The 27275-nt window shown below is 49.8% G+C and overlaps 1 long non-coding RNA gene and 1 pseudogene across 1 annotated transcript in view; both read left to right on the top strand.

Annotated features, from left to right (window-relative positions):
* The window catches only part of LOC135319414 (uncharacterized), a 55074-nt gene extending 36581 nt beyond the window's left edge, over positions 1 to 18493 (top strand). The window contains exon 3 of the long non-coding RNA XR_010377994.1: positions 16511 to 18493. This is a non-coding gene — a long non-coding RNA (uncharacterized LOC135319414). The remainder of the gene's footprint in view (positions 1 to 16510) is intronic.
* Positions 18494 to 18782: 289 nt separating this feature from the next.
* On the top strand, positions 18783 to 20619 carry LOC135319387 (RAC-beta serine/threonine-protein kinase-like; annotated as a pseudogene).
* The last annotated feature ends 6656 nt before the right edge of the window (positions 20620 to 27275 follow it).

Raw genomic sequence — 27275 nt, 5'->3', positions numbered from 1 at the left:
GCCTTTCAGTCACTCGGAATCGCTTGCCAGTAAGGTCTTGCTGAAAAGTTGAGGGAGCCAGGCCTTGCCCCTGAGAAGCTCAGAATCTAGATGGAGAGCACACGAATATATTTGAGGGGGAAACTCAGCCTGGCATGGATGGCAAGGAACCAGGGAGGGCTTCCTGGAGGAGGTGATGCCGGAGCTGAATCTAGCAGGAGATATATATTAGGAGCCAGCAGGGGGAAGAGAAGAATGGGAGGTGTAGGGTATTGTGAGGCTGTGAGAAGAGCTTCAACAAATGCACAGAAGCCAGCAAAGACTTTTGTTTAGGTCACAGCAAGCAGGCTGGAGCCAAGGTGTGAGGGGAGAGAGAAGCCAGAGATATGGCAGAGATCAAATTGTGAAGGGTCTTGTACGTGAGGCTAAAGGCACAAAGAAGCCCCTGCGGGGATGTCTACAAAAGGGCACAGGTTGAGACCCTCTGGGCAGCTGGATAGGAGGCAAAAAACAAAACAAAACAAAACATGAGGCCTGCTGCAGATACCAGTGAGAAAGGTCTGGAAGGGGGTAAATTTGACTCTCTACAACGGCCAGTTGACAGGACTCAGTGCTGATTGGACATGGGGAGTGTCATTTGTGGAGAAGGGAGGAGCCACGTCTGGCGGACCAGAGTGGGCAGCCAGTTCCCAAATACGTGCAGCTTGCCTGCTTATTGGCAGTGGGGACCCTCACTGTGGACACCCGCCCTGTTCCGGCTTCATGTGGTTGAAGTAGATGATTTATGACCTCTGGGCTGCGGGATGCATGTGACTATTGAGATGTCAGTCATGCAGGCAGGGACCCAGCTGGCCCAGCTCCCAGGAACTGGCCTAGGGAAGTGGGCGTCCCCACCTCATCTTCCCCCTAGGCACAACCTCTTGTTTGTCAGTTACAAAGGAAAGCAACTCTCTGTGCATTGGACATATGGACAGTGTCTATTGCTGCCCTCTTTTCCCATGTGGCCTCAGGGTTACTTGGCCAGCCAGCACTGCTTTTGGACCTAGCTGCTCCTAGGATACCAGCACACGGCCGTCTGGAATGCAGCTGCCCTGAAGCCCTCAGCCTAGCTTCAGGAGAGGAGCTGTGAGAACCCGGGGGTGCTTCCGGGATCCCCCATACTCCAGCTTCTCTGGGCTCTAGGAAACAACTTCTGGGGCCTGGGTGAACCCGGTGCCCAAGAAGAAGCTTGTAAAAGGAGTTAAGACAATCCTTAACTTTTTAGGTCCCTGGGAGGAAAGCAGGGTGGAATGCAACCTTAACTTTCTGGAGTAAAATGTGAACTTCTGAAAACTGAGGACTAAAAGCCAAGTTCAGCCTTGACCAGGCCAAGGGCTGGGGAAGAGCAGCAGCCGCCCTCCTGCGGTTATGAGCAGGATGGGTAGGCTTTGCTCATCGTCCTGCTGGCTTCCTCCCGCAGCTTAGCAGGCCCAAGCACTTCCGGAACTCTGTCCTCTGACCAGCCTCCATCCAAGGAAATCAGACACACGCACTCCCGGCTTTTTGGCTCTGAGTTCCTCCCCACCCTGCAGAAAAGCCCAGCTGTTGTTCAGACAGACAGGAACCCCCATCTGCTTTCTCTCTGGCTGTTACCCGCCACGTCTGGGGTGGGCTATGCCTCCCAGGCCCACCATGGGCACAGCCACTGTCCAGTGTGACTCCCAGCTGAGTCCCGATGGCCTGACCCATTACCCGTCTCAGACGAGGTGCTCCAGGTGTGTCTCATGAACGTAATACAAGCTCCCAGAGGACCTCTTAAAGGCTGAGGGTGTGTGGGGTGGGGGCAGGACCGTGAGGGAGAGTTGGGGCCGGGGAGACATGCTTAGCAGGAAGGGATTGGCAGCCCGAGGAAGGGCCCCAGGGCCTGGGCCTGGATGGCAGCGGAGGCTGCTGCGCCCTGGACCCCCCCGCCCTGCTCCCTCTCACCACGGGTGCGCTAGGCCTTCGTTACTCTGGCAACTCGCCCCGCTCAGACGGCAGCGGGCCGCTGAATCCAGCCCCTTGTTACAGGGGAAAATGCTCTCACTGAAGCTCAGGAGCGGAGCTGCTGCCTTTTATTGCAACCGGCGCCACCGGCTTCCATCTGTAAACTTATTAGTGTGCGCGCGGGGAAGAGGGCCGGGGAATCCAGGCCGCCGCGGGGGACAGCCGGGGCGACGACCACTGCATACTACGCAGGGGCGCGGGCTGAGCCGAGGGGCTGGCAGGGCCGACCGGCCCCAAGCGCCCCCGCCCCAGCGTTGACCTTGGCTTGGCCTGTTCTGATTCCCCGACTTTGCGCAAGGAGTGGGGTCGAAGCTCACGGATGGAAAGGGTCTTAGAGCCCCGAGAGAAGACAGGCGTCTCCTGGAGGAAGCCCCCCTCCCCCTACAAGGACGCGGTCGACTCCTGCCCTGCCCTGGGGGCGCTCTAGTCCCCAGTGCCTGGGCCTCCTGCAGCCGCAGCCCTCCGGCGGGGGCGCCTGCCCGCCCCGCCAGGGGAGGCCGCCTGCGCCGGGAATGATGATGCGCCCGCTCGCCCGCGCCTCCTTGGTTTAAAGGGCAGCAGCCCAGCTGCTGTAGCAGGTAATTAGCCGGACAGACGAGGACGCGCGCGGAGGTAGAGGTTCGCCGTGAAGACAGGCGCCCTTCTCCCTGCCTCGCTCCCTAAAGGCTCCCGAGTGGGATGACGAACAAAGCGTGGGCCCTCCGGACGCGGGCTGATTTGGACCCATCTCAGGACTTAGCACAAGGGCAGCTCTTTGTTTACAGCTCCTTTTTCTCTTCCCATTTCCTTTTCTCCCACCTTCTCCCCTTTTCCGGTTATCTGCTCCACCAAGGGGCGGGGGTGGGGCAAGGGGGCCCTGTCTAACCACCCACCTCCAATCCTGGTTATTCTGTTGGGGACCCTTTGCCTGGGAGGCTGTCACACATATCAGGGCCGAGGCAGTGATGCCGGGCCAGACAGGCGTGGGAGGACGGACTGCGGAGCCCACGTCATCCAGCCCAGGGGGAGTGCTGTGCTGCCAGCGGGCGGAGGTGCCCGCGCTGCCGCCAAGCAGGGCTTTGCCGGCGGTGGCCACCAGCTGCTGACCTCATTAGGGTTCAAATCATGACGGAGAGGGCCATTAAAGGTCCATAAGAACCAGAGCTAAATGGCTGCGAAGATACTGACAGCCTCCCTGGAAACTGGCTTTCCAATGAGCTGCTGTGTCCCCTCCTCCTTTAATTAGCAGGAGGGAGCTGGACAAGTTGTTACAACTGCAGGGAAAACGATAAAAGATGGCTTTGTATTAGTGTGGCAAATTTTATTAAACCGAGAGAAAGGGTAACTGAAACATGACAGCCGGGTGTGTAGTGCCTCCTGAATCTGTAATAACCCAATCTTGTTCTGCATCATCCCTGCGTTGGCAAACGGACTATAAAGCATTTAGCAGACCCAGTACTGTCAGAGGTACAACGGAGCATAGCCGAGTGGGGAGGGGCAGGTAGGGGAAGAGGGTCTCCAACCCAGGGCAGTGCTCACTGGTTAATGAGCAGAAATACAGCCCCGGCCCAGCACCTGCCGGTGACCCCTGCCTCTGCTTCCTTTCAGCTGGTCCCAGGAGGCCCCTACTAGCACCCCGTTTCTGAGTTCATCCTGCCTGGGCAGCACATTTCCTCATAGCCTCAGGCTTTGTCCTCCCCAGAGAAACAGAATGAAATCAGGCAGGCTCTGCTGTCCTGCCCAGAATGAACCCTGGGGCATGCATATCAGCCTGGTGGTCTGGGGTCTGTGGCTGCTCCCTGAGGTCCAGGTGCCCCCTCTGCTGGCCTGCTGTCTCCTCATTGCTGTATTTCCATGCGGTGCACAGTGCCTGAAATGTAATTGGCCCTCAGTTCAATTGTAGAGTGACTCAGTGGATGTGTGAATATATGCTTTACTCACCCCTGGTCTGGGAACCTCAAGGCTGACCCTGTGGTGACACAGGCATGATTCAGTGACCCATCTCACTGGGATCTGACGGCTTTTGGAGGCAGCCTCTGCCACAGGGTCCCTTCCTCCAGGCTCCACCAAACCTGTCATTTGCGGAGTCCTTACTGACGCCAGGCGGCATGCTAAGTGACTCACCCATGCTGTTGGTTCTCCCAGCAACCCCTGAGATGGGTCCTTCTAGCTCTCTTTTATGGGCAGGTTAAGTGAAGATGCTGAGAGGTTAGGGATGTGACTTATCCTCCGCTCCCTCCCTTCCCTGGGTGTCTATAGGCAGACCCTGACCTGAGGCCTGAGACACTCACAAATTGTGATGGTCATTGCCAAGGGGTAGTGTGTACAGTGGTTAAATCACAGGCGATCTGGCTCCTTAACCTGCTTCCTTCCCGACTGGAGGGATAAACTGAGGCCAGTCACCATACTGGGAGGTCGGCCGCATCTCTCTTCCCTCCACCCAAGCCTGTAGCTGGGCTGTGACAGTGGCAGGTGGGCCTGGGGCCTGGCTGTGCCACTGTTCAGCAGTGCTTCATGGGGCATATCCCTTGGCCACCTTCTGTATACAACTTGATCTGCTTTTCACACCCTGCCTCTCATACCTTTTCATTGTAACCATAGTGCTAATGGTATCAGAAGTTTAACTTAAAAGTGTGTTGGTGGGGTTAACCGTGGATGCCCTCAGTGGTTCACCCCAGCTGCTTCTACCTCCTCCCCTCTCCTTTCCCCTCCCCCCTCATTTTCTTGGAGGTCACCCCACCCGCACACTCCCCTCCCTGGTCCGGACCCTCACGACAGCTTTCTTCTCTCCCAGTCTTTGTCCCACGTGGCTCTGGTATTTGCTGCTTGGGGATTGATGCTCACAGACAAACTTCTGGGTGTAAGTGAAGTGCCGTTGGTTCCATTCTGATGAGTGGCACACTGTCTGTCCCAGGCCTGCTCTGCTGGCCTCCACCCCACCCTCCCCTCTGTATTCGCATCGGCCCAGGAGCTCTTGTTCCCATCAAACGAGTCAGGGGAGAGATCTTGGAAGAGTAATTAATTTGAGCAAATGTGTGTCAATGTCCTCGGAAATACAAGATGTCAGTACCAACCACCTGCGCTTGCTGCTCTGGCCACAAAGCTCCAGAACGCAGGCGGGCCTCTCTTTAGAAAAACCTCTAGGTCCAGGCTATTTGCGTTACAAAAAAAAAAAAAAAAAAAAAAAACAAGGTCACTTTACGAAAGGATTTACTGGTAGGTCCTTTAAAATTGGAGCTCTTTTGGTGTATTTAAGTAGTTTACAGGTCATTAAGTATTTGACAGGGGAAATTTAGGGACCAGAAAACTTTGTGTTCAAGCTTAAGAACCAGTGCCCGTTACAGATTCTTCTGAAATGATGATGATGCAGCCCAGAAATTGTATGTAAGCCGGCAAGCAAAGGCAGGCTGACTCGCCGAAGCGTGGCTGCACACACACCCTTCAGACTTGCTTGCTGGGGCCCCTACAGAAACGTACCTGTTTTCTTTAATGATGAGCACTGAGAGCAGAACTAAGCTTTCTGTGCCAGTTCCCTGATTGATCCCTGTCCGCTCAGCTCTGCGATCCGGTAGGCTGGCTGGGAGATTGCCTAACTGAAAACCAGAGTTCAAGTCAATGGCCTTTTAAGATTTTTTATTGTCTGATGTTCCTCTAGTAGCCTCCCTTTTCAGTCCTCAGAGCTCCTTTCTCTTCCCTCCTCTTACTTCAGATCTCCCACCTCACCCCCCACATCTCGCTCTGAGCTCAGCATCGCACCTCAGACTTCAGGACGTGATGGAGGAGATGAAGGCTTCAGACTGGAGCCCCCTCACCCTTCCTCCCCTAAGTCCACGAGCCCGCCTGCTGCTGCGCTCAGACTCATCCCTCCTGAAACTCGGAGAGCCAGTCTCTCCACGTGGGCTCTGCATCCCAGCCTCTTTCCTTCTTAAGGACTCGCCTGGGGTCCTTCCCAGCAGTGTACAGACCTGCTCTTTTATCCGTTGTCTTTGAAAACGTCACAAGCCGCCTGCGATTGTCATACGTCTTTCAGCTCCTGCTCCATCTCTGCTCTCTTTCGCCGCCGAACGACTCAAAAGAATTGTCTGCACAGATGGCCTCCTCCTGTCCACCTCCCAGCCACCCTCCTGCCCGCTTCAGTCTGGCACCCCTCCCCAGCACGCCACTTCACAACTCGGGGAGGTCACCGGCAGCTTCCATGTCGCCCGCCCCCACCGACACTTTGTCGTCCTCACCTTGGCTTCTCCGCAGCATCCCACACCCTCTCCTTCTCGGAGACACTGTCTCCAGGCTGTGCTCCTCTGCCTTCCCCCTCCCCTTCTGTTTATTCCTCCTTTTCTATCGTCTAAATATTGGACATCCCAAGTCTTGGCCCTCAGCCTGTTTCTCCATCTGCACACCCTTGCTAGGTGAGCTCACCTGTTATCAAGCTTTAAATACCGTCTATATAGTGATGACTTCCAAATTCCTCTCTTGAGCTTTCGTCTTGCAATTCTGTCTGTCTCCTTGAATTTTTCATTTGAATGTTCTACAGATATCCCAAACATATGAAAAGAAACCAAACTCTTGATTTGTGTTCTCAAATCTGTTTCTCCCTAAATCTTCCCCCAGCTCAGTAAATAGCGCCCTTGCCCACCCATTTGCAAAGCCCCGGTTTCTCCTCTCTCTCCCCTCTGACATCTCGTCTCCCACCAGGTTCTGCCAGTTTACCTCCAACGTGTGTCTCGAATGAACACCCTTCTCTCCATCTCCCTTGCCACCCTCTAGCCCCGGCCACCATCGTCTCTCCCCTGACCTAGGACAATAGCTTCCTAATTGGTGTCTTTACTGCCACTCTTGCCAAGTGTTCTTTACACAGCACAGCATTTCAAAAATATCAGTTGTCTCATGTTATTCCTCTGCTTAAAGGTTATTCATTATCCTGAGAATAAAATCCTAACTCCTCGCTGTGCCATATAAGGCTCTGTATGATCTGGCCTGTCCATCTAACTTCCTGCCCTCATCTTGCACTTCTCGATCGGCTGCCCTCCCAGCAGCCATCTCCGCCCGTCTTCCATTGTAGTAGAACCCCAGTTTTGCTCAGCTACGAATTTTTTTCATGAAAGAGGTGGTGACGTTTTCAGAGAAGGTGAGCCCTTCTCCCCTCCACGGGACGTGACCATGGTTGATCTAAGCTAACTGTGGTCACGTCATGACGCCATTGCCAACGATTGGTTTCAGAGTGGGACTGCTTCTGCGCCATGGACTTAAGAGAAGTTCTGCTGGCCACGTCTAGGAAAGATGCACTGACCTTGTGAGAGAGTTCTGCATGGGGGGGGGAGTTGCCTCCAAGCCACCCTTCCTGCCTTCCCGGTGTTGGTAGGTGAGGATTCAGTGCTCCCCACCTGCTGGGTGACCGGGGCACATCCCTTCCCATGAGGTGATGGATGATGCTTCTCTCATAGGGCCCCCAAGAGGACTCAGTGGGGTCAGGTAGGCAGAGCTCCTCTCCTAGGACCTGCCATCCCTGGAGCCCGAGAACTGTCACTTCTCTTTCCTTCCTCTTCCTCTTCTTGGCTGCTCTCCCCAACAGGTGTTGTTGACCTGCCCTCACTCCCTGCCCGAGCCCCGGCTCTGCACCGGAGCCCAGTGGCGGGCAGCAGCTTCTCGGTATAACATAAAGGCAGTTTCTTTAGCTGCTTCTTTTTGAACAACAAAATTAAAATTGCCTCTCCGTCTTCCTTGGCTGCCTCAGCCGAGCGCCTTGCCAGCGTGTTTACATTAAGGGATCTGCGGGGATCCTGCAGGTTGTGGGCTATGTGTGTTCTGTCTGTTTAGTGCGGCTCCCACTTTGCCTAATTTCCTCATACAGCTCAACATTCTGATTTTTTCTCCGAGGCTGTGAACGGAGAAGGGAAATTGCGGCTCTGGATGAGGCCTTCTTCCACAGACCCTGCGCGACCCCCCCAGAGTCGTCCTCTCGCCCAGTTAGAAACCTACCTGGCTGTTAGGAGCCAGAGTGCCTGCCGACGGAAGGCTCCTGTTCCGGGCCCTAATTACCGCTTGATGGAATGAATAAAGACATTGTAGTTTCTACATTTTACTTACAGAGTTGCTGATGCGGTGAATGTTAGATGAAATGTCTCTTTCCTCAGAGAGATTAAAAACCCAAGTGCCTCGGCCGCAGATCGGAGCGGCTGGTTGAGCGACAGGCTTTCCCTGCCGCCCTGGCGAGGCCCTCCCGTGTGAGCAGGTCTGGGGTCTGCGAGAGCCGGTGAAGACAAGTAAAAGTGAGGCAGGCTCTTACCGGGCACTGGTCTCCGCAGACGCGCCCTCACTTCCTTCCCACGAGGACGGGACGCGGTGGCTGGCCGTCCGCAGCGTGCAGGTAGGGACGCTGAGGCTCGGAGACGTATTCTGCCTCTCGCCAAGGGCGCGCGCGGTGAACGACACGGCGGGACGGTGGTTTGAATTCAGGCTTCCGGTGCTGAGTGCTCTTTCCCTCTGGCCCCGGGGCGCTTTCCTGGCCCACTGGGTCCAGTCGGCCCAGCATCCCTTAGGAACCAGCCAGTTCTTTTCCTTGAGAGTGGATGGCAGGGAGGGTAATTTCTGCGGCATAACAGACCTCCCCCAAACTTAGAGGCTTCAAACAACAAACTGTGCTTTTTCACGGCTCTGTGTTAGCTGCGTGGCTCCTGTGGTCTGGGGTGGCTTGAGGGGGACTGGCAGGTCCGGGGCGGCCTGCGTCAGTAGCCCCTGGGGCAAGGGCCAGATGGTCGCGTCCTCTAGGAGGCTTGCCCAGGCCTGGCCTCTTCTTTGAATTTCATATGTAGATACAGCCACTGACATGGATGTAGCCCTAGATAAACATCTTTCCCCTTTGAAAGTAGCTCTGCTGGTTTGAACCCTGTCTTTCTGGACTCATTCATGTTTGGATGGAAGGTTCCGAGCAGCAAGGGAGGGAAGCCCCAACGTACAGGCACTTTTAGAGCCCCTCTTACTACATGTCTTCTAATGTCCAGTTGGCCAAGGAAGCCATGTGTCCAAGGCCGGATTCGCGGGGTGGAGGAGAGACTCCGGCTCTTGATGGGAGGGCCACACGCACGCATCCAGAGATGGGAAGCTTCGCGGTCACTTTGCAGTCCACCGCAAAGGGCAGTGTTCTTCGGAAGATCATTTCATGACTCCTGGTCCTGTCAGCTACGGGTTGGAGAGGGGACTTACTGATATCTGGACAGGATGTCACCAAGGCTGTTTCCAGACAGATGGTTTTTTGTTTTTGTTTTTGTTTTTTTTTGGTTCCTGTTGTTGTATTGTTTTTAACATGTAGAGAATGAGGAAACAAAACCGCCCTTTGGTAGTTTATCCACGTTCTCATAACCGGCCATTATCTTTTTATTATTCTTATTTCTCTGGACCAGATGCTTCAGATGCCTGGGAGTGCATGTTTGGACTTGGTGGTGGGGACCGTCCCTGCTCCGTCTGCAGCTGCAGAGATGAAGGAGGGAGCAGCTCTGTGCCCCCTTCCTGTCCCTTCTCTAGGGCTCACAGCGTGTTCTGGTTTGTCCATCTGAACGTTACATGGTTTTTCCCACATGACCTGGGAAATGCAGACCAGAGAATTTTAGGCTCTTTGAAGGAGGGAGAGGTTCAGAAGGATCTGTGCAGTGATGGAGTCTCTGTATGCCTTGACAGCTTCATCTCGGATTCTGTTCCTTCCCCCTGCCCTCCCCCCACCATCCTCTTTCCTGTGCTTCCAAGGCCATGGCGACCTGTCTTCTGAGTAGAAACTGCTATAATCAGAGATTTGTGGAAACCAGTTCCCAGGCAGCCTGCCTTGGGTACTATTAGGCCCTCAGGCCTTAGTTCAAGGTTCCCCTGAAACCTTCCAACAGGGGGAGAACAGGGCTGTCAGCCGTGTGAACACCGTGGCCCTTCCCCAGCTCAGCTTTCTCAGGTGAATGACTCTGGGGGCAAGTCGGACAGAGCCGGGCCCCCAGGCCTGGGACCCAAAGGTGAAAGGCCTTTGGTGCCTCGTGCAACCAGGACTGGTTAAAAATATTGGCTGGTGTGGGTCTTATTCTTTCCTTCATTGGCTTGAGCACCTCGCCCAGGGCCTGACACAGGAGAAATGTCCCAGCAGGGCCCTCAGCCCCTGACCACCGAGTGGGCGGCTGAAATCCTCTGGCAGAAGGTTCCAGGGGGTGGTGCTGGCAGCTTTGTTCAGGTGGAAGTGAGAGGGGGAGAAGGAGGAGGTGAGACCCCAGTGTGGGGGCCTGAAGGCTACACCACCGAAGGCTGCATCATCTGTCCCCCTAAGGCTGTCCCTCCCACCCTGGGGCGGCTGGCGCCCTCCCCGCACAGCCTGCAGGCTCCTCCTGTCCCATCAGCCTTTATGTGTCCCGTTAGAGCAAGAAAGTAAAAGGTTTTATGAGGGTGACTCCCCCACCTTCCCTGGCTCTGTCTTAAAAAAAAGGAAAAAAAAGGCAAAGTGTGTTCCTGCAAATTAAACAAATGTCACATCAGCGCTGGTTGCCTAAACGGCAGCGTTCCAAAAGCAGTGCCTCAGGCTAGGCCAGGGAAGCTGGATTTCCACTCTCAGGGCCTCCCAGGAAGGCCTGCCTGGTCCTTGTCTGTCCCTGGAGCAGAGGGCTGAGGAGGGATGTCGGTCTTCAGTTTGCCTCTCCCGGCAGGGCTGCGGGAGACCCCGGGACCCCTCTCGTGAGGCTGCTCGGGGTTCCGGGGGCCCCTGCTACTACAGGCCGCATTTTGTGTATGTCTAGAAGGTGAAATGGGGGGTAAATCTTCCGCTTTCTTCCCATTCTCAAAGAAGTCGGTGACCCCAAAAAAGATTACAGACTGGGGAGAAATAGTATGACTCCCTCACTGTGGACAGAAGGAACCTTGGGCCCAGAGTTGCCTGAGTCAGATCACACAGCTCATCAGTGGTTTCTGTTTAAAGATGAAATCCAAATGTTTAAGGAGAGGGGCCTGATAGCAAGTAGGGGAGGCCTTTTCTCATTTCCTGGCAATTTGCAAGCAGCTTGTCTCTTAATTGATTGTGTGTGTTGGTTTCTTCGGTTGTTTTTTGTTTTGTTGTTTTTTTTTTTTTTTTTGAGTTGGAATCACTCCCAGAAGTAAAGGGGCTGAGGTGAGCAAAATAAATAAGGAATAAACAGGCTCTGCATTCATCTCCCCCGCTCCCCCTGCCCCTCTGCCCCTGCCGCCCCACCACATGGCTTTTCCTCTTAAGACTTTGCCAAGAACAGAATTACCATTCCTACAACCTGCCACTTAAATAAGATATTTATCTTTTTTTTAAGCTAAAATAATACTTGCTATAACAGAAATACCATAACCCTGTCAAGCAAAGATGGCCCCCAACTTACGACGTCCTGGTGGACTTTCAGGGTCTCCGAGAGCACTGCTCTTGCTGTCCCTGTTGTACTCGCCCCAGGGCGTGCATCTGCCTCCCAGAAAGAGCCAAAAAGGGGAAGCCCTTAGACTGCTGTTCCAAGTGGGAGGCGGCACGCCAGTCTCTACGCCCGGTCCTGGCCAACTTGCCTGCTTCCTTATTTGGGTTAATTTTATGGCTTTTCACAGGACTTGAAGACTGTCACTCAGATTGGACCCTGTCAGCATATTCCCTGACGAAGTCAGCCTTTGGCTGCATTAAGGCCGAACAGAAAACCTAGGAAGGGCTCTGGCCGTTATGACCTAGATCGATGTCAGAAGGGGAGCTGTCCTTATGTGTCCTCCAGAGAACAGAGCGAGTGACAGCGGAATCTCAGTTGCTCAGTCAGTTACCTACCAGACTTCACAGTGTTTCCAAAATAGTGAGGTTTCACAGACTTCAGTCATTGGATTATCACAATTTTTGCCATGTCCTTGTACACTTTTACTATTATTTACTATTATTTATTTAAAAGTTCTTTAATTTAATGACAGTTTTACTTAACTGTTATTTTAAAGGGGGATTTTGTTAGTGGGAGAAGAGTTTCACTTACTAGAACAGAAGATCACCTTGACATATAAGACAATAAGACAATACTTTTCACTGCTGTCCCGACACAGGGATTGGGAATTCAGGAGGGTGTCGTTTATCTCTGACAGTCACGGGACCCACCGCACACACTGCAGACCAGCGCGCAGGCGGCACCATGTTCTGTGCCATCGCTTTCCCCATCTGGAAAAGCTTCAGAACCATTTATCTTTTTCATCACTGGCCATTATCTGTGAGGAAGAGAGAAGACAGTTCCTTTGCCAAGTGCAGGGAGTCGCCGGACCATCAGGCATCAGGCTTTGAAGGAGCTAATGGAGGTTTGCAACTGCAAATGAGAGCCCAGTGGCAGGACATGGCGCTGAAGCCAGAGGGCACCAGGCTTGACACCATTTCCCCCACTGTGGCTCCACCTAGAAAGTTTGGGGAACCCGACATGTAGATTGTGAGTGGTAAGACAGGCCAAGAAGAGCAAAAACAGTGTATGCTTAGAATAAAGGGCTTAAGATACAAACTACTTTATACAGAATAGATAAACAAGGTCCCCCAGCACGGGGAACTATATTCAAAAGCTTGTAACAGCCTATAATAGAAAAGAATCTGAAAAAGAATACATATATATGTGTGTATAACTGAATCACTATGCTGTACACTTGAAACTAGCACAACATTGTAAGTCAACTAAACTTCCATTAAAAGTTTTAAAAATAAATGATAAAAGTTGTTTGAAGTAATAGAAGGCTTAGAAGTTGTTCAAATGAGGAAGAAAATCACAGCAGATTTCAAACTCCCAATTTATCCCTTCCCACCCCTTCCCCCTGGTAACCATACATTTGTTTTCTATGTCTGTGAGTCTATTTCTGTTTTGTAAATAAGTTCCTTTGTCTTTTTTTAAGATTCCACATATGAGTGATATTATACGGTATTTTTCTTTCTCTTTCTGGCTTACTTCACTTAGAATGACAATCTCCAGGTCCATCCATGGTTCTGCAGATGGCATTATTTTACTCTTTTTTTATAGCTGAGTAGTATTCCATTGTATAGATATCCTGCCACATCTTTATCCAGTCATCTGTCAGTGGACATTTGGGTTGTTGCTATCTCTTGGCTATTGTAATTGTATCCATTTCTTTTCCTATTTAGCTTTTGGAAACAGTATTGAACCCTTCGCTTTGAGTAAGCTCTTGGTTTTTTGAACAATGTGTAGGTGATAAGCCTTGAGATAGAATGAGTGCCTGCCTTTTTCCCTTCCTCTCTATTTCCCTCTCTCCCTTCCTTCCTCCCTTCCTTTCCATCAGGCCACTCTTTCTACCCATTCTTCTCTCTTGAAAGAGGCAGTAGCCATGGAGGTGGCAGCCCCTGGAGGCTGAGGAGGCAACTGGCATGGTAGAAAGATCAGTTACACACAAGGAGACTGAGCCAAGAAGTACATCCTGTTGGAGGTGTTTTTTATAAATATGGAAAGAGAGGGGCTGGAGAGAACCCTGAGGTGTTGGATTGGAATTGGAAGCACCGGTGTGTAAACTAATGCGTTTAAAATATAGCTACACTGAGAGAGAGAGAAATGCAGCTGGATGTGTCTGTATGTTTGTGTGTCTACGTGTGCACATGTGCATACTTCCCAGCTCTGCTCTCCAAGAGGGTTTAGAAACAATGACACTCCGGCGGAAATAAACACATTGAGTGCCCAGATCTTGGTGTCCTCATATCAATATCCACTAAAGGGAACCAGTACTTGTTGGAAATATTGGCTCCAGGCAGGGTTGAGGCAGAGGAACTACAAGATGGTTGTGGGTCACCTGTTGCTCAAGAAAGTAAGGAAATGCTCAAGGAATTGCAGACATTTTCAAAGACCATAGACGCCGGCTTGCAAGGATCCTCTCTGGCCAAATCTGAGCCACGTTAAGCATCAAAGTAAGCAGCGACAGTGACCGATTACCACGCATTAAGTAAAACAGGAATCCACAAGTCCAGTCAGAGGTGAATACATAAATACATAGGGAGAGGGAAAGCTTTCCTTACAGAAGGATGCCGACTTTTCTATAAATCCAAAATTATTTCCAAAAAGGTAATCTGTGCACTCTAAGCATACAGTGTTTCTGAAACAAATAGGGTTCCAAAGTTGTATAGTTTCAGAAAGACAAAAAAGTGAGTATCAGCATGATTCCAAGAAACGCAGTTGCAGAAAAACAACTAATGGATGAGATAAAGGGGCGTATCCCACTTTTCCGGTGGAAACGAGCATGTTTCTTTCCTGTGGACTGAGAGCTCCCAGCAGAGAATCCTTCCACACAGCCGCCCACTAACCCTAACCCCACCTTCAGCAAATATCATTTTTGCAAGAAAAATTAAGGGCTATATTATCATTTCCTTTAGAATATGAGGGAGAAGGTAAAGTAAACATTAAGCTATTTATTAGAAAAGGAGAAGTTGTTGGACTTCAAGCTAAAAAAAGCAGGAGAGAGAAAATGAGACAGAGAGACAGACAGGAGAGGGAATCTCATTCTTATTTGTGCCCTTATGTACAAAGTTACAAGCCCTACTCGTTACAAGTTCTTCTGAGTGTGGGTTTGGACCACTTGGGTATCACTAATGTGGTGGGAAAAGGCTCCTGTCTCCCCGCCAGCTGAGGCTCAGTTTGGCGCTAGAAGCAGGTGGAAGGGGCAAGAGGGCAGTGAGCTGCAGGGTCGCACTGCCAGTGAGCGGCGCTCTGCCCCCGTGGGCCGCCCCGGCTTCATTTCTCTGCGCTCTCCTCACTCTAGGCTCCAGCCAACCTGAATGACTTGCAGAGCTAGAATATGGTATATCCTTGTCACCTCCTTCAGGAGGTGACATTATCTTACCCATCTGAGTGTCTAACATTCTCTCCCTGAACCTGCCTGCTGCCAAGGGCTTCCAGAGTAAAGAGTCCCTGCCTGCCTCAGGGGATGTCTGAGCAATGCTTGCTCTCATTCCTTAGTGCCGAGTGCCACCACCCCTGTCGACAGCCCATGCTGAGGAAACCTGGGTTATGCCGCCTGTGGCCGTGGAGCAGCTGCTGGCCAGCCCGCCAGCTCCCACGGCCCCTGCGCCCCTCAGCACACTCACTACACCTTTGATTATCTGATGTGTGTCTTTGTCTTTAGCCCAATGAAAGCCACACCTGTGTTGTTTACTACTCTGGTTTTAGGTTTTGCACAATACCTGGGACATGACAGATGTTTGGTAAATTCAGTTTTGACCGAATTTCCTAGCACCTAAGGAGGCTGTCTGCCCTTCCATGTCTGTCCCATATAGTTGGTGATTTAGCTCCAGAGGCCAACATTTTCCAGTCTGTTCTGCCACCTGGAGAAACTGTGACTTAACCTGGCTGTGTTCTGTGGTTGGATGTCTACAGAGATGGCGTCAGAGATCAGATTTTGATGACCTGACCCATCACTACAGTTTCAAACAACAGACTTATGGCAAGGAACCTTGTGATTCTTATTAAGGTTGGAAAGGATGTTTGCTAAGAGATTCAATCTGATCAAGAGGATTGCAAACTGAATATTGAGGGAGAGAGAGAAGAGAATTACACATGTAATTACAATAGTTAACTAACAGTAATAGGTACTGTTATCCAGTGCCAGGGACGGTCCTGAGTGATTTACATGCATTAACTATTCAATCCTTGCAATAACCACAAGAGTTAGGGGTTCTTATTATGCCCGTTTTAAAGATGCAGAAACCAAGCCATTTGAGTGAATTGTCCGAAGTCACGTAAGAGGCTGCACTGGGATTCACACTGGGACAGTCTGGCTCTAGATCGGTGCTTGTAACCTCTGCACTATGCTGCATTTGCTCAATGCTCTAAAAAAATATATACATATTGTGTGACAGAGACAGAAAAATTATTTCTTATTTTAAAATAGCAACAACAACAAAACCCAAAACTGGCCAGGCAAGTATTGACCTCAGAAGTTGAGATACCATAACATAGGGTAAGGGTAACAATAAAGTAAACTTTGAATTTTGGTACGCTCACAAACCCAGCAGACCAAACTGCCTTCCACTCTTGGGTTCCCTCCCTGTCCACGTCCATGTGCATGACTGTAAACATGACAGATGTAATTTTGGATTCTGCCTTTTGCATTTAGCATTGTCGTAACCGTTTCACCAAACTGCTATATAATTGTCAAGACAGAGACACCATATTATTGTTTCCATTTGCATCTTTTATTAACTTGTTGAAGATTTTTCCATGTTTGTTTACAAGTTGTTTATCTATTATGTAAATTGTTTCTTCACATCTTTCCCATTTGCCTACTAAAATCTTAACTTTATTTTTTAAATATTTATTCTTTTTTGCAATATAGACATTGTTTATTACCTCTCTAGTGACAAGATAAAATTCTATTTTCTGTGGCTTTGCACTATTAAAAGTATGTATGTAATTTACCTAGATTCATTTTTGTGTGAAGTATGAGCATGGATAAAAAGTATGTTTTCCAATTACACAATTACAATTTCTTCAGTAACATGATTGATTCATGTTCCTCACCTGTAACCCGTCTCTCCTGTTTTTCTGTCTAGAAATCATAGACATTTCTAGGATGAGATGCATGACCAGGACGTAGTGATGAGAGGGCACACCTGGCGAACTCCGTGCTATCATCTCTGAAGCCTGGAGAGGAGAAGAGCAGCATACTTACTCGTTTACTCCACTCGGGAGTACTTAATACGTCCCAGGCACTATTTCAAATGCTTGTGAACGCAAGAGAAAAATCACAGCCCTATGAAGCTTACATTCTTGTGATAGGAATCAAACAAAATAAGTAAGTAAATATAGAATGTATCAAATGATGATGAGTGATAGGAAAAAAACCAAACAAACCAGGAGGCAGGATTAGGAGGAGTAAGATTGGCCACAGAGAGAATAATTCTAAGTTAGTTGATCTGGAAAGGATTCACTGTGAAGGAGGAGAGGAAAGGCAAGTGCTTATCTGAAGGGAGAATATTCCAGGTAGAGGAAGCAGCAAGTGCAAAGGCCCTGGGGCAGGAAGTGCTTATGTGTTTATGGAACAAGTAGGCTGGAGTGAAGGAAGAAAGGAGAGTATACCAGAGTGTACAATTATATAGAGAGAAGTACATGGGTTTTGGAATTATGTAAGCAGGCTGAAACTTAAGCAGAGAAATCTCACGAAAGCTGCTGAAACTTTCCAAGACTCAACTTCATCATCTGTAAAATGGTTATATCAATACGTGTGGTGGAGGACTTGGAAGTCAGAACTGAGAGAAGCTGTTCCTGGCTACCTCCTCCATTCCATGATCTGGAATCAAGTTTGCTTTAGCGTTTCTTTTCTTTGCTCTTGAGGATGAGACACTTCTACTCTATCCTCTCAAACTGCAATTTAAAATGGATTAACAGAAACACTTGAGATAATTTGTACTTGTTTTTGTCATAGAGGGTTTTGCCATCACTTTTCTTCCAGTTTACGTACAGAGGTTTTTTTGTTTTGTTTTGTTTTGTTTTTTTTGTATTTTGGTATTCATGTTACAACACAGATGACCCCAATCACAAGACTATGGCTACAAAATAAGGTTTCATTCCTTTTATATTGGAAAAATAGTAACTTTGAACCCCACACCACTAGTTTAGTGAAGTCTAGTCTTTGGCTCATGTAACATGGGTACTGTTGCTTTTTGTGTTTTGTTTTGTTTTTTCCTTTTTTAAAAAGTCTTTCCCCGTTTTTACTTGCCTTCCGTGGTCTTGCTTTTCTCCCGCACCACGAGGCTGCCTCTTGCTCACAGGTCGCTGTACAGCCTGATGTGCTGCTTCTATGTTCACATGGTTGTTGACGAACACATTTATACACTTGCATGCTTTTTCACGTAAGTGGGATCACTATACACACCCCTGTGCGCCTTACATTTCTCACTCAATAATACCGCTTGGGAGCCTCTTAGCACTGACTAGTTTCACCCATTCGTCCGTGTAAGCGAACAAAAACCAACCGAAATGCTTGTTCTGTGCCGCCACAGAACAGTTGGGGGAAATATAACTGAAGGGCTCTTTCGTGTAATTTTTCCAAAACAAAGGAAATCTGTCCCCAGGGACAATCAGTGTCACCACTGGGCGTGGCAGAAAAGGTCCAGCAGCGAGTTCTGCCCCACTGCGCGGGGGTGGGGGGGCTTGGTGTGGTTTCTAGCTTCTTACATTTCCTCAGGCTTGCTTTGTGACCTACCATAGGATCTGTCCTTGAGAAACAAATATGCACATCTACAGTCAACTAGTATTTGACAAGGGAGCCACGAATACTTAGCGGAAAAGGACAGTCTCTTCAATTAACGGTGCTGGTAAAACTGGACAATCTGATGCAAAAATCAATCAAGCTGAGGGGGAGGGTATAGCTAAAGTGGCAGAGTGAATGCTTGGCATGCACGCGGTCCTGGGTTCCACCCCTAGAACCTCTGAAAATAAATAATAAACCGAATTACCTTCCCCCTCACCCCCCAAAAAAAGTTGGATTCCTATTTTATACCACTCATAAAAATGAAACTGATTAAAGACCTAAACATAAGACCTGAAACTGTAACAGAAAAAAAACAAAACTCCTAGAAGAACACATAGCGGGGCTGGGGGGAGGGGCGGGGGCCCGCGCCGGCGAGCCGTGGGGCCTGGCTCGGCGAAGGGGCAAAGGCGTTGCCGCCGCCGCCGCCGCCGCCGCCGCCTGGAAGCACGCGGAGCGGGAGCAAGCGCCCCGCGGCGGTGGTCAGGGCCGGAACCCCGCCAGGGAGGCTAGCGGGCCGCCGGTGACGGGCCGTGCTCCGTCCGCCGCGCCTCCTGCAGGTCCTGCTGCCCTGAGCTGCCCCAGACTGGGTGACGGCGTGCCACGCTGCCACCGTGAGCGAGGTGTCTGTCATCACGGAAGGCCGGCTCCTCGAGCGCGGTGAATACGTCAAGGCCTGGAGGCCCCGGTACTTCCTGCCGAAGAGCGACGGCTCCTTCACTGGGGGCAAGGAGCGGCCCGAAGCCCGCGACCAGACCCTGCGCCCCTTAAACAACGTCTCTGTCGCAGAAGCCAGCTGACGAAGACCGAGAGACCGCGGCCCAACGCCTTGGTCGTGCGCTGCGGGCCGCGGACCACGGTCACTGAGAGGGCCTTCGTGCAGACTCTGCGGCGGACAGGCAGGAGCGGACGAGGGCCATCCGAGGGTCGCCAGCAGCCGCAAGCAGCGGGCGCGGGAGGGACCCCGGGGGCTGCACGTGTGGCTCCCCCAGCCGCCCTTCTGCGGCCGAGGAGCTGGAAGCGGCAGTCAGCAGGGCTTGGGCCACGGTGACCACGAGCGGCTTCGACTGCCGCAGCCCCCTGCCGGGGCCGGGCACGTTCGGCACGGCCATCCTGCCGCGGGAAGAGGCCCGGGCCGCTCCTGCGCCGTGAGGATCCCGCGTTGGGAGGTCACCGTCGCCAAGGGCGGGGTCGCCCACGCAGCCGCCGAGAGCCGGGTCCCCCAGAGCACCAGGCACCCGCTCCTCCCCGCGCCGAAGCTTGCCTTCCAGACCCACGGCCGCCTGTGCTTCGCGACGGAGCCACCGGCGGCCAGCTGTTCCGCCTGCCCCGGGCGCGCGTCTTCACGGAGGGGCGGGCCCGCGTCTGCGGCGCGGGATCGTCTCGGCCCGGAGTACCTGCTCTCGGGGGACGCGGGGTACCGCGACATCAAGCCGGACAAAGGTGGCCACGTCGACATCGCTGACTTCGGCCTGTGCAGAGAGGGCGTCAGTGGCGGGGCCGCCACCAGACCCTTCTGTGGGACCGCTGAGCGCCCGGCCCCCGGGTGCTGGAGGACGACGACTACGGCCGGGCGGCGGACCGCTGCGGGCTGGGCGTGCGCACGTTCGAGGTGATGTGCGGCCGCCTGCCCGTCTACGGCCGGGACCGCGGGCGCCTTTCCGAGCTCATCCTCACGGAGGAGATCCGCTTCCCGCGCACGCTAGCCCCGAGGCCAAGGCCCTGCTCGCGGGGCTGCCCAAGAAGGACCCCAGGCAGAGGCTCGGCGGGGGGCGCAGCGATGCCAAGGAGGTCGCGCAGCACAGGTTCTTCCTCAGTGTCAACTGGCAGGACGTGGTGCAGAAGACGCTGCTGCCACCCTTCCAGCCTCAGGTCTCATCTGAGGTTGGCACAAGGAACGTTGACGACGAGCTCACCGCCCCGTCCATCCCAATCACCCCCACCCCCACCCCGGGCCGCGGTGACAGCCGGGGCTCGCTCGAACCGGACCAGCGGACCACTTCCCCCAGTTCTCCTATTCGGCCAGCATCCGAGAGCGAGCAGCGCCGCCGCCGCCGCCGCCGCGCGGGACGCAAGCCCGGCCGCCATCACCGCGGGGGGGCTTTTTCCTTCCTTCCTTCCTTCCTTCGTTCCTTCGTTCCTTCTCTTTCTTTCTTTCTTTCTTTCTCTTTCTTTCTTTCTTTCTTTCTTTCTTTCTTTCCTTTCTTTCCTTTCTTTCCTTTCTTTCCTTTCTTTCTTTCTCTTTCTTTCAAGTTTTTATTTTGCTTTTTTGTTTGTGTCCGCGCCCCTCACCTCCTCACCCCCATTTCCAGTTTTTTCTTCAGCCCTCTGCCAAACTCACCTCAGCGGTCCCAGCAGCCCTGCCTCCAGGATCCTGTCCTGCCCTCGCCTTTGTGCCCAGACCAGGATTGAGGACACTCCACTGCCTGCCCTAGGACCAGGCCTTTGGGCAGTTGGAGAGATTCCGATTTTTAATCAACACAAGCCCCACTGAGGGGCGAAGGGCGGAGCTGTGGGGCCTACGTGAGTTTCTGGCCCGAGCGCCCCGAGGCAGCCTGCCTCTGCGTTGCTGCTGTCAGAGGCTGCCCCCTGGTGGGCTGCCCGGTGAACAGCGCCCTGGTGCTGCCTTGCCCTGTCGTTAGGCTCCAACAGGCCTGGCGTGGGGCAGTCCAGCACCCTCCTCCCATGGGGGCAGAAAAGCAATAATGTCCAGGGACCGGGGGAGGGGGTGGGGTGGGCTTTTGGAAGCTGCGTGCAGGATTGGGGGTTTAGGGCTCCCTCAAGTGGATGGGGGAATTACCGTGTGGGAAACCAGGAGGGGCCCAGAGGACGAGCACTGCCTCCTGGCCCTGCCCCCCCCCCCCCCAAGCTGCTCTCCTGACCCTGTGGATGAGGCAGGAGGAACATTTGGGGGCTAACCGCCCCGCCCACTGGCCCCGTGCCTTACCAGGGCTTCCTTCCAGCCAGCCTTACCTCCTGCTGGCCCCGGCCCCGTCTGAGGATGGGGGCCGGGATCTCCCCCTTCTGTCTGCCTGGGGTGGAGGGGCGCCAGCCTTGGCTGTTACACATCTCACACCGAGACAGTATGGGGCCCCGTGGACTTGGGTCGAGGAGGGGGTGGGGGTGGGTGTCTCTGGTATGTACTAGGGTGGGGGCCTCTGAGAAGGGATGCTCCAGGCCACCTCATCCCCTCCCCCTCTCCGGGCCCCGCATTCTGCAGCCTTAAGGAGAACGTGTGTCAGTGCCGTGGGCACCTGTGTGCCTGCCTCGGACTGTGTGTCCGTGGGCGTTCCCGTGCATCTGAGAAGCAGATACACATGGTGTGTGTGTGTGTGTGCGTGTGCGTTTGTGTTGGGTATGTGTGTGCGGGGGCAGTGTGTCCTGGCCTCAAGTGTGTGTGGTATGTGTGGGCTCAAGCCCCACCCCTGGCCTGAGCATTTCATCCCAAGGGGAGGGGTGCTGGCCCAGCAGGGAAGCCGCACCAGAGGTCCACTTGCTGCCCTGTTGTCCCCTGCCCCCCAACATCTCTTGGCGTTTGGAATTAGTTTTTCTGGGTTTCGTCTCCCCACCCCACCTTCTGTTGCTAGGTAATTCACAGAGAGACACATCCTAGGGTGGGGTGGGGGTTGGCTTGGGTGGGTGGGGTCCTGTTCCCTTTCTGTGTGTGTATGTCGTTAATCTGACAATTCTTCCTCCTTCTCACTCGCCTTTCCCCATTCCTTGTATTTGTACGGTACAAGCAATAAAGACACTCATTTCAGGAAAAAAAAAAAAAGAACACATAGGGAAAAAGTTCCTTGACATCAAGCGTGGTAATGATTTTTTTGGATATGACACCAAAATCACAAATAAAGGCCAAAATAAGCAAGTGTGACTACCTAAGACTAAAAGGCTGTACAGTGAAAGAAACAGTCAACAAAGTGAAAAGGCAACCTATTAAATGGGAGAAGGTATTTGCAAACCATTTATTTGACCAGCGGTTAATATCCAAACTATATATAAACACTCATACAACTTAATAGCAAAAAAAAAACCAAAAAACAAAAACCCCACAAATAATTCAATTAAAAATAGTCAGAGGAACCAGACATTTTTCCAAAGATGGCATACAAATGGCCAGCAGACACGTGAAAAGATGGTAAACATCACTAGCCATCAAGGAAATGCAAGTCAAAACTACAATGAGATACCCTCTCGCACTTCTTAATGGCTATCATCAAAAGACAAGAGACAATACACGTTGACAGGAATGTGCACTGTTGGTGGGAATGTAAATTGTTACAGCCACTATGGAAAATAGTACAGAGGTTCCTGAAAAAACTAAAAACAGAAGTGCCATATGATCCAGGAATCCCACTTCAGAGTGTATCTGAAGGAAATGAAAACAGGATATCAACGAGACACCTGCACGGCCATGTTCATTACAGCATTATTCACAATAGCCAAGGTTTGGAAATAACCTACTTGTGCATCAATGGATGAGTCACAGCATCAACCAGGCAGCCCTGTGTGTCTGCGTTTCCGTCATAGCTCCTCCCTCTGTCCGTGTGGGCTTCGGGGTGGCTACATCCCGGGCACCAGCACCAAGGTACGGCACCATCCCTCATGGTTCCCTCACAGCCTGCCCACACCTCCATGAATAGCCTGTTACTAAACTTCCTCCAAAGTGCTCAGTCTGAGTGTACCGTCTGTTTCCTGCTGTGATCTTGGTAGTACAATTCCTTGGTCAAATTGTATTCAGTGGCAGAAGTTCAGTCTAACCTGGTATCCTGACTGACACACTTTATATCAAAAAGAAAACTTAAGCGGACCCACGTGGAACACGCGCATGGCTCCAGACCTTATTTTATTTTCCCCTGGAGAATCATTTTGTACATGACGTGGTTCAAAAGAACTTTTTCAGGGGGCCCTTTTCCATCAGGTACCTTTATATTACCTTCAGCTCCAAAATTTTATGCTAATTAAGTTAAGAAGCCATCTTTTTCCTGAAATTTCTGCCATACATGCTAGAATAACTTAGCTTTTAAATTTATTTTGAGGGTTCAGTAAATAAGAAAGGAAAGTGAAAATAGAGTGGGGAAGATAGAAGAATAGTTCTTCCCTTAATTTTCGAAAGTCTCATGGTAACGACACTCTTTTTCTCCAGTAGGAGGCAACCCTATTCCCCAAGGCTGCTTGTCAGCTGCGAGACCTTAAGCAACATGTTTGTCCCTTCCCCCTATTTTTTCAGGACTAGCATATCACAATTAAGACTAGAATATCTACTTTCAGGTTTATTGTGAGAATTCGATAAAACATATGTATAAGGATCTGGCCTTGATATGTCTGTACTGGGCTAACCCAACAAATGCCCATTTATTCTCTCTTCCAAGTACGTACTTAAAAATAATCCATTTCATGGCTTTTAAGGTTCACCTGGTCCTTCTGCCATTGCTTCTTGGAAAGTCTGGGTACTTGGTGGAATTCCTTTTTTTTTTTTTCTTGCTTAAAATGCCTTTGAATTGTGGAAAAATACACGTAACATTTACCCTCTTAAACATTTTGAAGCATCGTAAAGTATATTCACATTGTTGTGCCACCAATCTCCAGAACTTTTTCATCTTTGCAAGTGTGAAACTCTACACCAGTTAAACGACTAGCCCTGTATCCCTCTCCCCAGCTCCTGGCAGCCACGGCTCTACTTCCTGTTTCCATGAATTTGATGATTCTAGCTACATACCCACGTGGAATCGTAGAGTGTCCTTTTGTGACCGGCATATTTCACTTAGCATAATGCTCTCAAGTTTCATCCATGATGTGGCCTGTGTCAGAATTTTCTTTCCTGGACTTAGTTTTAAAAATGAATTTTCTGAGATATACTTGCCAAAATTCCTAGGTTTCATTTAACATTACATTTTTTCATGTGTTAAAAGTGCCCCTAACACTGCATGTTATTATGGTGAAACTGTAAAAAGTGAAATATGTTCTTAGAAAGCATCCTCCAGTCACTAACATGCTCCTTATTAATACCCTACTTGGTATACCTGGGTGCATGTACACATGGGAATGTTTATTACCCGCAATCAGCCAGTGTTCTTGTCCACAGGCTCATCTCTGTTAGCACTCTTGTTCAGCATTGTTTTAAGACGTTTAATGAACAAAAAGGAATGCTGTCAAAAAGCGTTATTTCAAACATGAAGTATGTAGACTCTCCATGGATTCTGGAATTCCTGAGCAATTTTAATTGAAAACGCTCATTGTCCACACATGCCTTCTGTTACTAGATTTCTTCCTGGGCTCCACGTCAAGCCTTGCTTTCTGTTCTTTCTCTCTGTTTGGAAAGCACAGCTTCCCAGAGTTCCTGGAACTCTTCTGAATGTAGTGATTTGGGTCTCCTCCAAGACCTTCACTGAATGCAGGCTGACTTCCCTAGAGCTGGCCCCTTGGAAACAGGCACAAGGCAGTCTTGGTGGTTAGCAGAAAGTACTCTCTTGGATTCAACCTAGTGCAACCGTTATTCACTCTTTGTAGCCGTTGGAACAATTTCTTTTCTCCCTCTGCACCACGAGGAAGAGGAGGTGGGGTGTGCTGGAGGAGGGTAACCCCCAGGTGGGGCTAACATTTCCCTCATTAGTTTAGGATGTTCAACATAATTATTTGAAATACTTATACGTTGGGAAATGATTATCGCAATAAGTTTAGTTAACATCCATCTCCTCATATAATTACAATTTTTTTTCCCTTAGGATGAGAACTGTTAAGATCTACTCTCTTAACTTTCAAATATACAACAGTATTGTTAACTGTAGTCACCATGCTGTACCTCACATCTCCAGGACTTATTCACTTATAACTGGAAGTTTGTACCTTTTGACTTCCTTCACGCACTCCCCACCTGTGCCTCTGACCACTGGTCTGTGGTCTGTTTCTGAGTTGTGTTCTTTTAGTTTCTACATATAAGTGCAGTCCTGCAGTATTTGTCTTTCTCTGTCTGACTTATTTCATTTAGAGTAAAGTCCTCAAAGTTCTTTGATGCTGTAACAAGTGGTAGGATTTCCTTCTCTTTTTTTTAATGACTGAAAAAATATACATATATATATATATATATATATATACACATATACATATATATATACATATATATACACACACACACACATATATATTTATATATATATATATATATATATATATACAGCTCACATTTTGTTTATGCATGCATCTGCTGATGGACGCTTAGCACTTAGGTTGTTTCCATGTCTTGGCTCTTGTGAATTATGCTGCAGCGAACACGGGGTGCATATCTTTCCAAGACAACGATTTTGTTTCCTTCAGACGTAGACCCAGAAGTGGGATGGCTACATCACATGGTACTTCTATTTCTAACTTTTTTCCAGGAATCTACATGCTGTTTTTCATAGTTGCAGCTCCAATTTACATTCCCACCAACAGTGCACAGGCCTCCTTTCGCTCTATGTCCTCACCAGCACTTGCTTTCTCTTGCTGTGTTGATGACAGTGATCTGACAGCTGCGAGGCGGAATCTCAGTGTGGTTCTGATTTTTGTTTCCCTGATTATTAGTGATGCTGAGCATTTTTCATGCACCGGTTGTTCCACTTGTATATCTTCTTTGAAAAAATATCTATTCACTTTTTAATCAGATTGTCCTTTTTTTTATAGAGTTTTATGAGTGATTTGGGTTCGATATTAACCCCTTATTAGATATATGATTTATGAATATTTCCTCCTTTCTTACCTTTCCATTTTGCTGATGGTCTCCTTTGCTGTGCAGAAGCTTTTTCCTTTGATGTTGTCCCACTTTGTTTTTGTTGCCTTTGCTTTTGGTGTCATATCCAAAACTCATCACTAAAACAGATGTCAGGGAGTTTACTTCCATGTTTTCTTCTAGGAGTTTTATGGTCTCACATTTAAGTCTTCAATCCATTTTGAATTTGGGGGGAAGGATGACCCAGCTGTGGAGAACGTTCCAAGTGGGGTCAACATTACTTGTGGAAATACACTTGGTGACTCTTTATCATAGCTTTCCTGAGTAATGTTTGCCAGGTTTAAAAGTCGGGTTTTTTTTAAAACATTTTTTATTAATGACCTTCAACCTTGGCCCTCCAACGTATCCCCACTTTTCACTTTATTTTAGACTTGCCACATGAGGTATTTCCCTCATCCATTATAACTCACCCAAGCCCCTCTCTACCATTCCGTAGCTTTCATGTCTTTTAAAAGTCATCCAAAACTCACCTCCTTTGGGGATCTTTCCCTGATTAAAAGGAAACACTGCTCTCTGTAGTAATCTGTTTACAAGAAGGTACATTATAATTTACACAGGAGAACAATTCCTGAAATGCTTGCAAGTTACTCTTTACAGATACAGTATTTTAATGCACGAGCAACCTCTGGTTTGAAAGAACTCTAGTATATTACTCTAAAATGGGAATAATTAATCTCTGTCTTGTGTAGGAATGTATGCATACATATATCTTATATAGATATTTATATGTGTGTATCTAAGAAGTTAATTATAATGCAAATTAGTTAGTAGTTCTTGGGTTTAATACTCTTGAGATATGCTGCCTTGTAAATATTTTGGTTTTGATATGTGATTAAGTGCAAGGACTCTGCTACTTCTTTGTGTTCTTCAAAAGCAACTGGCACAGTGCTCAGCCTACAGTGGATACCTAATTCCATAAATTTTTTTGTTAATAATTGCTTTTTATTTGGATTTCTAATTATGATCAGGGACTAGAGAGTTATTTTCTACTTTTAAAAAGTATCTTTATTGAGACTTCTTAAACAGCCTGCGCTCTAAGTGGTATGTATCTCTCTAAATAAATCTACCTTTACTCAAAAAAACCCCCCATCTTTATTGAAATATAATGGATATGCAGTAAGCTGCTATAAATACATACTTTAATATTTTCATACACATGTGTATGAAAGCATGTATCAATTATATACCTGTGAAACCATCAACACAAGTAAGACAAGGAATATAACCATCATTCCAAAAGTTTCCTGTGCCTCTCTGAAACAGCCCTTTCCTCTCCTCCTCGCCTTTCCTCCATCCCAGGCAA

This window comes from Camelus dromedarius, chromosome 26, assembly GCF_036321535.1.
Source record: "Camelus dromedarius isolate mCamDro1 chromosome 26, mCamDro1.pat, whole genome shotgun sequence".
NCBI lineage: Eukaryota > Metazoa > Chordata > Mammalia > Artiodactyla > Camelidae > Camelus > Camelus dromedarius.
Note: the sequence above shows the minus strand (reverse complement) of the source record. Positions and strands in the feature narration are given on the sequence as shown.